Source organism: Malaclemys terrapin, chromosome 18, assembly GCF_027887155.1.
Source record: "Malaclemys terrapin pileata isolate rMalTer1 chromosome 18, rMalTer1.hap1, whole genome shotgun sequence".
Taxonomy (NCBI): Eukaryota; Metazoa; Chordata; order Testudines; family Emydidae; genus Malaclemys; species Malaclemys terrapin.
This window is the reverse complement of record NC_071522.1, coordinates 1,853,401-1,867,875: the sequence shown is the minus strand read 5'-3', so window position 1 is coordinate 1,867,875 and position 14,475 is coordinate 1,853,401. Positions and strand designations below refer to the sequence as shown.

Sequence of the window (14,475 nt, the reverse complement as noted above, 5' to 3'; positions counted from 1 at the left end):
TGTAGGGTCTGACCTCTAGGCAGTTCCTAAGCATTTTGAAAAGTATTTGAAATACCAAAAAGAAACAAAAAACCTGTTGCTTTATCAGCCCTAGAGAAGAGAAGCTGTTTATTTACAGCATAAACAATTGAATCTCAACAAGCAGTTCCTTGCTGCTCCCCTTGTCTCCCCTTACACTGGGACAGGATGAGGTGGTGTGCCAACTAGTGTCATCTTCAGGGCCTTGGTGCAACCCCTGTCATTCAGCATCCGCTCCCACCAGCACAGAGCTTCCCTCTATAGCAGGCTGGTGGTGTATCTATCTATTCTAAGGCCATGTCTAGACTACGAGCTTCTGCAGCCATAGGTTGATTAGGGTGTAATCCTTGACCACTGAAGTCATACTTGCAGAAGTCCCTAGTGTAGACACAGGTACGCTACCAAAGCTGCACTTTTACCGTATAGCCTGTTTCGGGGGTGGGGCTAGCTTTCCTATACTGCTACAAAGCACAGCTTTGCTGTTAAAGCTGTGTCCCTCCCAGGAGCTCTGTACCCTATACTGCTCTTCCGCCACAGCCGAAGGGCTCAGGGCGTAGACCTGCTTTAATGCATTATGGAGAAGGGAGGCCTTAGCTCCAGGGAACGGTAGGGCAAAAATCACCAGGGCAGCTTCGTTCCCACGCAAGCAGGGCTGCTGGGACAATTTGTATGGGTGTGTGTGTGGGGGGGGTGTTGGTGCTGAGAGCCATTGAACCAAACCGTAACCCCTGCATCTAATGGCAACTACTTCGAGCCAGGGGCTGCCAGAGCCCCCCAGTCCCAGCAGCTGCGGGCAATGTTTTACCAGGGCCTGGACTCAGCGCCCCGCCCCGAGGAGCTCAGCCCGAGCTGGGGGTGGGGCTGCGCTGGGCGCTGCTGAGACCCCCCCCCCAGAGAAAGAGTGCGGGGGGGGGAGGGGGTTGGTGCTGCCAGGGCCCTCGCGCCCGCCTCGGCGCCGTGACAACGGCCATAGGCGGAGCACGGCGAGGGCAGGCAGCGGTATGGCCACCCCGGCGGGGGGAGGAGGGGAGTCTGGCCCCAGCACCCGCAGTCTGCGGACGGACGCGGCGAGTCGGGCTTAGGGCTGGGGCTCAGGGAGCTGCTGCTCGGCGCCCGCACGTTTCCGTCAGGCACGTCTGGGGACACCACAGTGACCAAAACTAAAGGACCCCTCCCTCCCCGGCTATGAAGTGCGCCTGCGCGGGCCCCGAGGGGCGGGGAACGCGCCTGCGCCAGGACGCAGCCGGCATCGCGCTGGGCGGTGAGAGCGCATGCGCAAGAGGCGGCTGGCGGTGGCCTGGCGCAGCCACCACAGCGAGAGCGGGGCCGGGGAGCAGCGAGCGGCGGCGCCATGAGGCCCGGGCAGGGACACCGAGAGTAAGTGCGGGCCGGGGAGGGGGCTCCGCGCGCTGGGCTCCCGGGCTCCGTGTGGCCCCCAGGGAGGGGCACAGAGCGGCGGCCGCGGGCCTGGCTCGCCCCCGGGGCTGTTCGTGCTGGGGGCGGAAGGAGTCGGACCCCCCCCCCCGGGTGACAGACTCGCTCTCGCCGGGCGGGTCCCCGGGAGCAGACACCCCGCGGCCGGGCGGGCTCGGCAAGGCCGGGCGGGTCCCCGGGAGCAGACACCCCGCGGGCGGGCGGGCTCGGCAAGGCCGGGCGGGGCGCGGGGCTGACAGCAGCGGCCGTGGGGAGGCGGGGAGCCAGCGAGGAGCCCGGCCATCGTGACAAAGGGATCGGGGCTGCGTGCCCTCGGCCTGGCTTTCCGGGGCTGCTTTGCCATGCCCCCGCTCAGTCCCGACCGGGCTGTTCTCGTGCTCGAAACTCCTCCCGGCGGCAGGGCGGCAGTGCGGATTGTTACCTTTCACTGAGCAGACTATTGAACTGTTCACACTGGCAAACCGTAACGCTGTTCGGAACCAGTTAGGCTGGACTAGAGTTTACACACGATTCCCTAAGCGGGGTAAAATGCCACGGTGGCAGGAGCTATAATGAAAAACTGAGGATTGTTCCATGTCATTTAGCGAGAGTTGATAAAATGTGACTTGTCCAAAGTGGCATATTATCTCATCGGTTTGTGGGATAAGACCTGGCATCAGTGATCAGAAATATAACAATTCTTTGACTGACAAAAAGACTGTCCTTTCCCCTCAGATATGAACCTAGCCATGGTGATCTTGCCTTTGCCACCTTAGGTAGACCTCTGCAACATGCTCTTTCTGGAACTGACCATAAAGACCACCCAGAAGATTCAGCTTGTTCAGAATCCAGTGTTCCACTTCTAGGCAGGATAAACTGGCTCCATTGTCTATGATAGCTGCTAAGTCAAGTCTAGGTTTAATTCAATATCCTGTCCATTATCTAGAATCCTAATTGAAGTGTGATCTATGTCAGTGACCACCAGTGTTTTCATCTGAGTCACAGCTGTGATTACCAGGGATGTTTTGTTTGTTAGGCACCAATGTGGATTTGTCAGAGCCAGGGCATTCTCAATCTAGAACCTTCAGCTGTGGAATTTGTGCTTGTAGAGACTTGGGTAAAAGTTTTGCTTCCTTCACAGCACAATGCAAACACCTCTTTATTCTGGTTTTCCTCTAATTATGTGGGTGAGTTTCCCCAGTATAATTTTGTGGATTATACTGTTAGAGGATGGAAAGGAGAATCTTGGTCCTACCCACCCCTTTGTAAGAAACTGTATTTCCCAATTATGTGATTGATGTTTTAGAAGTGTGTGTAATAATTTTGGAACAAGGGAACTGGCTCAGCTGATCCTTTTTAAAAGAAACAAAGTCAGGAAAATCCAAGACAAGATATTTTCAGAAAGAAAATGGCTTCTTGACCAGGTCCAGGACACATGTACCGTTTTCAGGGACTGAACACAATAGGTTAGCTCTGGTTCTTTCCTAGCAGAGACTACTGTGTCTGCCTTTGGGGAACTAGTCCCAGATTCTTTCAGGAAGAGAGAGGTCAGTTCTTTTTTAGAAAGGCAAAGAAAGGGGAGGACCTTCATGAGCCTTTTTATGAGGTGTGTACACACATTTGAGTCCTTGCAGAGAGAGAGGGTGGTTTTGAACCACTTTTACTAACTATAAAATGTCCTTTTGCCAAGGAATGTGGTGTTAGATTTGCTCTAATGTATCAGCACTGTAATAAAAAATTACTCTCGTTGGGTTTGGAACAGGAAGGGGAATCATTAGTTACTGTACAACAGTGCTAATGCACGTTTATTCCTGATAAAGCATGTAAGTGGTTTGTGATCTTTACTCATGTTGTAATGCAGAAGTATGAGTCACAAAGGCTCATATTAATCAAGATTTTGTAAATTCTTTCCATTTGGCAAATTTTGAAGCTTCCTGGCAGGAAAAGTATGTACAATAAATACCAAACCATAATGAAAATCATTCGCATTGCAGAGGTTTACTTGTCTGTTTCCGGCCCACTCAGCAAGTTAACTATTTCACTGCCTTTGGGTATGCAATACATGATTTTCCAGAGCAGGACCTGAATGGCTTTATAGGTGTATGTGGTATGCTTTCCTGTTGGCTCTGCTTTAAATTAGTCTGTATGCCTTTTAAAATAAATTGTGGCTATAGGCTGTGCATAGCCCTGCTACACCAGGGCTTTAATAACAATAGTTTATTGTTCATGTTTATTAAGATGACATAAATTATTTCCTTTCATTAGCCACTGAAGCCTCATGGAAAACCGTTAGGTTTCTAAATAAATATTTTTCTGCTGAAGTACTTTTTCCTCTGATTATAAAAACACAGGTTCTCTTAATAGTTTATTGCTCTGTTGGATTCCTCTGTGATGTCATTTCCACAAGAGCCAATGTGATGTCACTGTAATAGGGTAAATCTTATTAGGCATACTGGGTTTGATAGTTTCCAGGTATGCGATAGGAAAAAATGTCTTCTAGTTCTAGAATTGCTGAGTAAAATCCCATGGCCTGTGTTCTGCAGGAGGTCAGAGTAGATCATCATAGTGGGCCCTTCTTTCCTTTAAATCTATGAATAGGTATGTTTCTGATCAGACATTTTATTTTGCTGTAAGAACTTGCGCTGTCAGTCCAAGACTCGTAACTTTAGGTGAGCAATAAATATTTTGCTCTTACGAAAATTCAGTGTGGTGGTAAATCTGGGGAAGTATAATGTATATAATATGAAATGTATTTTATAAGTAGAATAAATGTAATTGTAGTATCAGAGGGTCTGTTGAGAGAGAGAAGAACAAATGAATGTTGGAGGGTAGGGAGGAAGCCAGACTTCCTTTAGTGGGTCAGTTGGAGAATTAACTGTCCTGAAGTAACATTCATATTTTTGAGGAGAGGAAGATCCAGGCCAAAACAGGACAGATTGGGAGATAAGGGAGATGAGACTTTCAGCAAGAGATGGACCTATGTTTTTGTGTGTGTTTTCTTACAATGACCTATCTCTTTGAGTTCCCTGTAAATGGATCTACACCACAGTTCTCATAATAGAAATTAAATAGATATAGTCTAAGACGGAGAGGCTAAAGAGCTGGCATCTCTCAGGGAAAGACTGACCGAGTCAGAGAAAGCAAGAGCTGGGGGAGCATTAGATTAATTGACTTCAAATTTATGAGCCTACTTGAAAGAATGGTATGAAAAATTGAAAATATATGAAGAAACTGCACTGAATTATACTGAAGTCCTTCCACAGAGTCAGAAGAGAAAAGGATGTGTATCACTGAAACAAGAAATGAGCAAAAATAGACAAGTCTAAAGAACAACATAGGAGAGATTATTGCTGGAAGATGCTGGCATCTCCTCAGTTTTTACTCTTCATATAAATTGCTGTATACATGGATTTTAAAGTGTAAAAAAATCTATTTTATCCTGAGATAAGACTACGCACACTGCCTGAAGATACTTACAGGAATCTGTACCGCTTTAATGTTGACATTAAATAATGACCTTGCTTTTAATGCTCTATCCATCATGTTGTGAATTTTCTCAGTGGAGTAAACAACATACCGCTGGCAAAATAAATAGCATTTTGCATAAGGGCCTGGTGTGGGTTCCCCCTTCTCTCCATATTCCAATCAGATCCACAGTGCTTCATCTGTAGAACAGTTTGCCAAAAGCGTCTCTGCTAATAACATCTGAAAAAAGAGGTTGGTAAATGCCCACTTAGGAATGTTTTTCCCTAGCTGTATATGCTTTCTATAATTGTAAGGCAAGTGAGTTTTATTTATGTTTAAAGTTCTCATCTAGTAGATACCTATTTACCTACATTTGCATTGGCGACTGTTGCTGAGGGAGAGGTTCAAGAGGTGAAATCAGGTTCTTTCAAACCATGAAGTATCTGCATTTTCCAGAAATGCAGCCTGCTGTGAAATGTGCACATGCCTTAGCATGTCTACTCTTCCGTATTCACATTCATGACTGCATGAGGGATTTAAGGTCTGCAATATGTTCCTCTTTACTGAGTACTATGTTTTTCTGTCACTCTGCTTTTTCTGTTCTCATCAACCTCTCCTCCACTCTTGACTTCTGGTCATTTTTGGACAGCGCATGAGGGTGCCAGAGCAAATGACTCCTGCACCCCAACACCCACCAACTAATCCACACAACCAAGATGTTCTGCATTCTCCATAAATTGCTTTATCTCTCTTGGTGGATGGACCAACTCTTAATAGTGAGAGAAATAACTAATTTAACAGGTTGGTGGATTCATAGATTCCACGGCCAGACAGACCATTGTGATCATTGAGTCTGACCTCCTGGATGTTACAGTCCATAAACTTTCCCAAAATAAAAATGTAAGGATGCAAAATGGACTTTTGGGGACCGCCTTGTGTTTCCTGCCTGACTCAGTTACTCCAAGGACCACCCAGTCCACATCCTGGGCTTTATGGAACTTCCAAAAATGCCACTGAGAACATATCCCAAAAACTTGTCTGCCAAGGGATTAGTGATCAAATGGCTGGGGTTACTAGATAAATGCTTAAAGTGCATATTTTTTCCACAGACGATGGTAGTATCTGGTGTAACTGAATACTTATATAGGGCCATATTGTGATATATTTATCACACTGAGTAGTACCTGAGTGTATAAATAGGCCAGTTGACTTTCGTGGGATTACTCATGATGTAATATGAATAAGGGTTTCACAATCTCCCCTACAGTGCCTTTCATCTTCAGAGCACTGCATAAGTATTTTAAACTTTTTTCACACTGTAAATTGATGGGGTTAATACTTGCAAATTGTACTGGGGCAGGGAGGTGGCATAATATTCCCGTTTCCCAGTGGTATTTTTAACTTTCCCAGTAATAGTTTCTAAGCCTAGCAATCTGGATGTGGGAGTATACAGTATATATATATATATATATATATATATATATATATATATATATATATATATATTTAATTGCATGTTGTTTGAGAGGAGTTTGGATAACATTCTTCATAAGAAAGATAACCTCTCCCAAAAGAGTCTTATTGCTATTCCAAATACTGACTTATGCTAGTGAGAATAGTTCTGACAGTTATGCTTGCCTGGCACCACATGAATTTGGGTATGACAGACTGAGCTGAAGAAATCAATCAATGTGAAGGCTAAATCTTCATACTACTTTCTTTTTCAAAAGCTTTGTTATATTTAGTGTTAGTAACAACGCTTTTTGAAACATGCATCTTTTAAAAACTACTGAGGTGCAGGGGATCGAATACTTACTGCCACCATTTCTCTACTACTGGTAGGATACTTATATCTGTTCATTATTTCAGAGCCTCCTGTTCGTTTTGTATTTCAGATAACCTTGTTACAAACATGCTTCTGTTCTTGTGCACAGGGATTATGAATTGCCTGTGCTCATAATATTCAGAATCTTGTTATCACATATCTGAAAATTAGCCTCTCCAGAACATGTGAAAAAATACAGATATCCTGGTTTGTGGAATAACTCCTGAAGGGCACAATTTAATTAGTTAAGGTCTGCTTTTGACATCGAATAAGTCTTGCTTGGATAGCTTTATCTATGTTTGGGGGGGAGTGGGCAGGAGAGATTTTTCAATACAATATTCTAAATTGGCATGGTCTACTGTGGTTGACCCAAATTAAGATAGAATAGCTTCTGTAAAATTTGAAGAACTGTGCTGTGCTTTTTGAATATAGAACAATGAAATTTAAGTGCATCCATATACGTTATATAAATAACTAAACTAATCAAAACACCTAAATAGATTAGTAAATGGATCTACTTTAGGACAATTTATTAGAAATTGTATTTACTATAAATGTAACACTATAAATTCTAATCTTCAACATAATTCTAGGTAGAATTTTATTAAGCATGTTCCTATGCTTATTAATAGAATTGTATGTGTTAGATTGTCTTCAGTGAGTGAAACAAATCTTCAGCGTCATTAAGTCTGCAGTGTAAGTAAAAATTGAAACTCTTATTTTGTCACAATGGCTAAGTAGCATTACAAAGAAAAAGGTTAACCATTGAAGTAAGCTTTTTTATTTTTTTTAAACCAGTAAGTCAAAAAATGATATGCAAAGTGATACGTTACTGACGTATTTAGTACAGGCAGCCCAATTAAGATGCTGTATATTGTTTCCAGTAGGATTCTGATTGTTTCTAATTTTGGAACTATGTGAGAGAAAGTGGAAGTAGGTGAGGTGATGTGCTTTTCTATTCATAGTGAGTCCAGTATCAATTTTTTCCCCCCTAGAATCTTGCTTCTCATATAATCTGTAATGTATCGTACTGAGAAGAGGTAAAGTACTTTGGTGTTCTCCTTTTTCTTTGTTTCACTGCTAAGATAATAACCAAGTTCAGCTCCCCACAAATAATCTCGTGTGTGGTGGGCATGGGGTTCCTGGCAGAGCAAAATGACTAACCTCCAGAGGAACAACGAATGAAAAGCTCATTGTATTCATGTATTTTTACCTGTTTTCATCAGAGAGCATATTTGTTTTTTCAGTATTCAGTAATGGATTTCTTCCATTCTCTGCTACCATTGTATAACAACATGACTTGCTGTATCATGCCATCTATATTCTTGCTTGCACACTCAAAACTTCGAGCATGCATTTGAGATGACTTGTATATTGCAGTCTTATCCTTTATGGATATTGTGTTGTCTCCATCCATCCCTGAATGCACAGCATACAGCACTTTCCAAAAGACTATTTATAATCCAGCATTATCTTTATTTTAATACCAAGATTCAAGTTAAGCCATAGTCATATTAAATAAAAATTACTGTGGAAAGGAAAGAGCATCATATGAGTTTAAAAGTGAGACAGTATTACTAATCTCTGAAGTAAATTTCCACCGCTTGTATTCTATGGCAAATATGCAGTGGAACAACATCTCTAAAGGACAGTCCTTTGTAATTATCCAATCACTTTTCCATTCAGCCAGGTCAATGGTTTAAAAACATCCATTTGTTCTGTCATTGTTTCTCTTGGTACCATCTCTTAAATTGCACCGATCTTAAGGTTCCTTCTTTTCTCTGTTTTATGTCTATAATAATCAGAAGATACATTGAATGCAATCTCCCCTAACTGATGAAAAATTATGTGTAGAACCATCTGAGAGTCTAATGTTGGCTTTATGTTGGTTATAATTGTCTTCCTTCTTTATGGCTGTATTTGCTCCCCCTCCCCAATTCTGTGAGATAATAGGATTGCATGGAAACTAAGTCCGCCAGTGCTTTTTGAGAACAGTGCCATTTTAAATACAAGTAGAAGGCATTGGCTTCAGTGCTGAGAGGATATTTGGTTGTTCGTTTAAGTCTGCCAAATTGCTCACAATTCAGAGGTTTACTCTTATTTAGTTAGCTTTTATCTTCAACTACTGGAAATTCTTCCAGGATGCTGGCTTTCTTTTTTTTTCATCTGTACATAGTTGATAATGTATTCTTACTAGAGCTCTTAATTCATATCTTCTTTATTATTAAATTCCCCACAGCTGTGAGCACTTGTGAACTAATATCTATGAAAACCAACCACATGAAAAGGCCAAAGCAGGTTAACAAAAGTATCTCTAACTAATTTTCCATGTTCTTTCTGTTCATACCACTTATTTTTTTCCCCTCCTGTAAAGGCTTCAAATGTTTGGATTTAGAAATTACTTTGAAAGCTTTTTTGTTGTTGTTGTTGTTAGAGGAATTGTAGATACTTACTCCCATTTAACATGGTCCAATTTGGCAAGGTATCTTTCCATCAGTACGTTTTTTTCCTCCCTTGATGTTCCAGAATTGTCTGACATCCCAGGATTAATGAAGATTAAGGCTTAGCGTGCCTGCATCTTGGTAGTTTATTTGTAACATTTGTAAAATGGCTGTGCACCATGTTTAAGAAAAATTGCCTTTCATATGTAGGGTTTATATTCTGCTTGACTGTGTTCTGCTCTATTTACTTGTCATTCTGCGCTAGCATGTGAACTATTTGATTTATGAATAACTTACTGCTGTTGAAACAAAATTAAAGTAGCTGTTGCAGTTATTTAAAAGGCAATTAAATTTGATTTTATTCTGTTGTAGTATCTCCTATGAAAATGCACAAAACTTGGTGTATGGGTGAAAATCATACTAAAAGTTTAGTGTTTTCGTTTTTTCCCATAAGCTATGTCTTACACCACTGGGACTTTCCAAATACATACTCAGTTAAAATCTCATACCATTAAGTTTGATGCTGGAAGTGCAGTGACTGTGTAAGAAAATATGGTAGCCATTATGTGATCTTAAACACATCCTTAAAATTGACAACCTGTTCTGGGAGATGTAATAGGCTAGGACAAAGGAGTTTTTCCCTCAGTTTTTCAAAAAGTGCTATGAATCTAACTTCTCAGGGAAGGTCACACAGATCCTCCTAGAACCCTGGACAGTTTATGCAGGAAAACCTTGATCTGTTAGAACTATGGTACAATGATAGAGAAATCAGCTTGTGCCCAATGGTCTGATAAGGGCATGAACAGAGTGTAATGTTTATTGTTCAAAAAAATTCTCTCTGTATGAAGCACTCTGATCTCTTAATTTTGTTAGTACTGAATAGAGTAGAGTGGGTAGAGATGTTTTGGTTACCAGTTAAAATACTACTCTCGACTTTGCTTTTTCTTACTGGGAGGAAACTATCATGTCCTTCCCAATTTTGTAGACCATTTAAAGAATATATAGCTTCCTGATTTGTTACTGGTATATTACTGTCATATAGAGGACTTTAAAATATTTTATTTTTGGGAAACATTAATTTCCTTAACTTTTTCAAAAAAGTTAAGTACTGGTGCAAGATATGTTTTTATTTAATCTAGATGAGAGTTTGCACATGTAAACTTTCAGAGTTAAGTCTGTCAAGAACACCTGGAACTGGAAAAAATGAATTGTAGCTTTTGAAGGCCTAGCTAAAACTCTATTTTTATGCACATGGTACAGAAAATAAGGTAGTAAATATACCTAAAGGTATATTTCCATCATATATTTGCTACAGATTCCAACTGTTGGTTACAGTAGTATTTTGAGAAATGTTGAACTAATTTTATGCATGTTAAGTTTTTCAACAAATATCACATTTACTTCAAAGAAAATTTAGAATAAATTTGTCCTCCAGCCACCTGCAAATATATCAAAACCAAAATTAAGCAGGAGTAACTTCCCATTATAACAGTCACTTACAGTTTAGTGATTAATGCACAGGTATGGAAGTTTGTCTATCAGAGTTCAGTTCTCATTGTGTCACTGACTGTATAGCATTGGGCATGTGAGTTTGGACCTGGTGTAGGTCTCTGCACCTTCTCCACAAGTCCAGTGGTAGAGAGGGGAACATACCCTGATTTCCAGATTCTGAACCCCATATTTTGACGTTGTGGGACCTGAAGTACTCAGCCCCTCATGACTCTGCAATTCATCTATTTGTGCTTCTGGTCCTCCAGCTGTACAATATGATCATATCTCACAGGAGTGTTGAAGATTATTTCATTAATGTTGGAAGGTGCTATAGAATTGCAGAGCATTATTGGAGTCCTCAGGTTTTGCGAGAAGATTAGAGCTGATACAAGTATTTATGGAAGCCTCTTAATGCATCAGCTGTGTTACTATGCAAAAAGAACAGGAGTACTTGTGGCACGTTTTATTTATTAGAGCATAAGCTTTCGTGGACTACAGCCCACTTCTTCGGATGCTGTAGTCCACGAAAGCTTATGCTCTAATAAATTTGTTAGTCTCTAAGGTGCCACAAATACTCCTGTTCTTTTTGCGGATACAGACTAACACGGCTGCTACTCTGAAACCTGTGTTGTTATGAAATGCTTTAAGGAAAACTCAATAATTAAACTTTCTAAATGTTTACTAAATGACAATGGCAAAGAATGTTAAAGCATTTATTTAGGAATGCATTACCGATTCAGTATCTGTTTAATGAAAGAGATAGTTGTCTCAATGGGGGACTGCAATTTTAATACTTCCCAGCAGGAGGCCTAATTTGACTTGTCAAATTCTATTTCAGATTTGACTAGTCAAATTAGGACTGAAATAGTAGGCTGAACGATTAGAAAGCATTGGCAATCAAAAAAGGTAACCATTACAAAATCATCTTCAACAGTTAAAATGTTAATTATATAATATACTTTAATTTCCAGTGGACTCTAATAACAAACCAATTTTGTTTTCCTTTGCATCTGTTGATCAAGATGGAAGCTTGTGCCTTGATCACTATATTTTACTATAAATAAGATATATAATTTGGAAAATTTTCTGTGTGCTGCTTTAAAAGTACTGATCATATTACCCTTTAGTCCATCTTTCAGCCCAAGTCTCCTATTAATGTTAATGAAGTTGAACCTTCAGTCCCTTCCTATGTAATGCACAAGATTGGAAACATTTGTTGGATGCTTATTTATACAATCTTGTGTTTTTTGCAAATGTGAAATAACATGAACTAAAATGAAAACCACTCTATAAAAAGAAATAGAATGAAAAATTCACTCCACAGTGGGGGCCTATGCCCAGAGCCTTACTCCAACTGTTGTGATCTAACGAATTGCACCTCTGCTCAGGATTGGCCTGGATGCCCCTCTGTCATTAAGGGGGAGTCAGCCAGGCCTAACTTAAGCTGTGCTTTGACCTCGTGCTCCAGATCCCAGTGGGTCCAGCTTTCATATCCGTTCTGGCTAGTAGTGTGTGCCCCTCACTAAATTGGAAGGGGGAGTCTGCACCCTTCCTCCCAGACCTTCTGAATATTGCCAAAAAGGAGGGTCTCTGCTACTTTACCCATCTTTTGTGTGTTTGGGAATGAGTGGGAGGGAGGGAAGGAAGGAAGGGTTTCCACTACTTTTGCCTGCTTGAAGAGAATGGAACAGGTCTGTAATCTCCTTCCGTTTGTGGTTTTAAGCCCCCTTTCCCCATGAGCAATTCCACAGTGAAGAGCTTTCTAATTGTATTGTTGAGAGGGTCAGCGCAGACTCCCAGGTTCTGCCCAGCAGCAATGAAAGGGACCAGAGGCGCTAGGTGCACTGGGCTGTGGGGCCAAGCTCAGAGTAAGGGCAGCCCCGAAGGAGCTGTCTGGCCCCAGACTCAAGAAGACAGGACCAAGTCAGTGCCCACGGGGCTCGCGTTCTCAGGGTTATCTTGACAAGCATCCAGCCTTCCCTGGTTCAACAATGAACTCTTCCATTCTTCCAGAACTGCTCTTAAACTCTTCCAATGCAGGAGGGCCCTGAGCCCCCTTTCCCAAAAGCCCGGGGGCGACAGCCTGCAGGAGTCCGCGCAGGGCCTGGGAGCGGCACCCCGAACGGATGGCAATCCACCTCCGCAGTGCTGGGGGCGGCTGCGGGCTCGCCGCTGGACCGGCCGGCTGGAGGGACGCGGCTGGGGCGGCGCAAAGGCCCGCGGCAGGTGCAGCCCGGCCGAGCGGGCGCCGCTCCGGGAGCGCTAACAAAGGGCCCCGCCTGCCGCTGCCATTGGCGGGAGGCCGCCATCCGGCAGGGCCGGGGCGGGGCCGGTTTCCGGCGCTGCGGGAGCCGAGCTGCGGGGAGCTGAGTTTGCAAAGAGGATGCCAAGCGCCGAGCCCGGTGCAGCCGCCGCGGCTCCCGCGGCCCCGAGGATGGGGGCTGCCTGCACCGCCTCTCCGAGCTGCGCCCCGGTAAGGTCCGGCGCAGGGTGCAGCCCGGTTCTGCTCCGCACGCCTGGGGTGCAGGGTGGGGGCGGCGGCCTGCAAGGGCCCCTTTCCGGCGGCGGGTTCCTGTCCGGCTCGGGATGCGGCCCCGGGGATGGGGGTAAAACCGAGCCCGCCCGAGAGACGGCTGGGCTCCCTGCAGACCCCCCTGGGGCAGGGCTCCGAGCGGCCGGGTCGCCACGCAGAGCTTAGCCTGCCTTGGAGGAGTCCCTCCCTGGCCACTGCGTGTATGGACTTCCTCTCCTTTTTCTGCTGCAGAAACCCGGTGATCCCTGATTTTCCTTGTAGCTTCCTCCTCCTTTCAGGCAAATGGACTATTCCTTAGCATCTGTGAAATGCCTCCTCTCGCCGCATTTAATTTGACCCTATTCATTTTGATTGGAAGGATTACAATTAAACCCATCCCGTTTTAAACTTTCCCTGTTCTCTCTGTAGACAGGACTCTTGGCTTTGATTTTCTGGTTTGCATTCTGTACTGTCCATCTAGTTTTGCCTGAACCTGGCTTTAGCAAGTGAAGCAGATTTGAGATACTTCACTTCTGGTTTGGGCCTAAGCGACCTTACCGTATCATAACTTTGGAGCTATCCTGTAAGACAAAGAAGAGCATTTGAATCCAGCAGAAATCAGGGTAGTGCTGATTTTGACACTTAAAATAATTCCTAAATGGATTTCAAATGTAAAGCTTTAAAATTAATGCTTTGTAACCAGCTGGTGCATGTGCTAATTAGGTGGCTATGCTGATTGTAAACTTTCTGTAATTAGGCATTTCCAACTAAACATGTGGAACAAGTATATCTTTTATGTTGATTAGTCAAGAGCTGGCATGACTAATATCAGGTGCAAAATGCTAAGAGAGTTGAATATCAGTTTTTTTCAGGCACTTTGGAGATATTAATTAAAGTGATACGGAGTTCATTCTAGTAAGTGAACCAACGCTTCCAAAGATCATTGTCACCAGAAGGCAGGTAGTGATATGGTGCTGTATTAGAGACTAGTAGGTTCTTATCACAGCATTGGCATGGCTTAGGTACAGCCACAAAAACTGTGAACTTAAAGCAGAAAGGTCTGTTCTTAATTAACTGAGATCTTCCGCTTAAGAAAGTAAGCTACATTTGCTAGCTCCTTCAGATACGTTTGATGAATTTTTTTCTTACCACCCATGATACCAGGTTAGTAACTGTTGCATCATCATGTTTTTCATTCTCTAATAGGAAGTCAGTTTTTGTGTATTAAAGTGCAATGTTTGGGAAGCCTGTTAACTGTTAACTCTAAAACACAAATGAGCATTGCAGCAGCTATTGCAACACTGGGTTTT

The 14,475-nt window shown here is 43.1% G+C and overlaps 1 protein-coding gene across 3 annotated transcripts in view; it reads left to right on the top strand.

Annotated features, from left to right (window-relative positions):
• The first annotated feature begins 1,304 nt into the window (after positions 1 to 1,304).
• Positions 1,305 to 14,475, top strand: part of FAM222B (family with sequence similarity 222 member B) — a 46,337-nt gene continuing 33,166 nt past the window's right edge. The window contains exon 1 of one of the 3 annotated variants that reach the window (XM_054008521.1): positions 1,305 to 1,395. The gene's annotated coding sequence lies outside the window, so the exon portion shown is untranslated. Of the gene's footprint in view, positions 1,396 to 13,021; positions 13,127 to 14,475 lie in introns of those variants that run through there. The other 2 variants (XM_054008523.1, XM_054008522.1) reach the window with 2 other exon arrangements.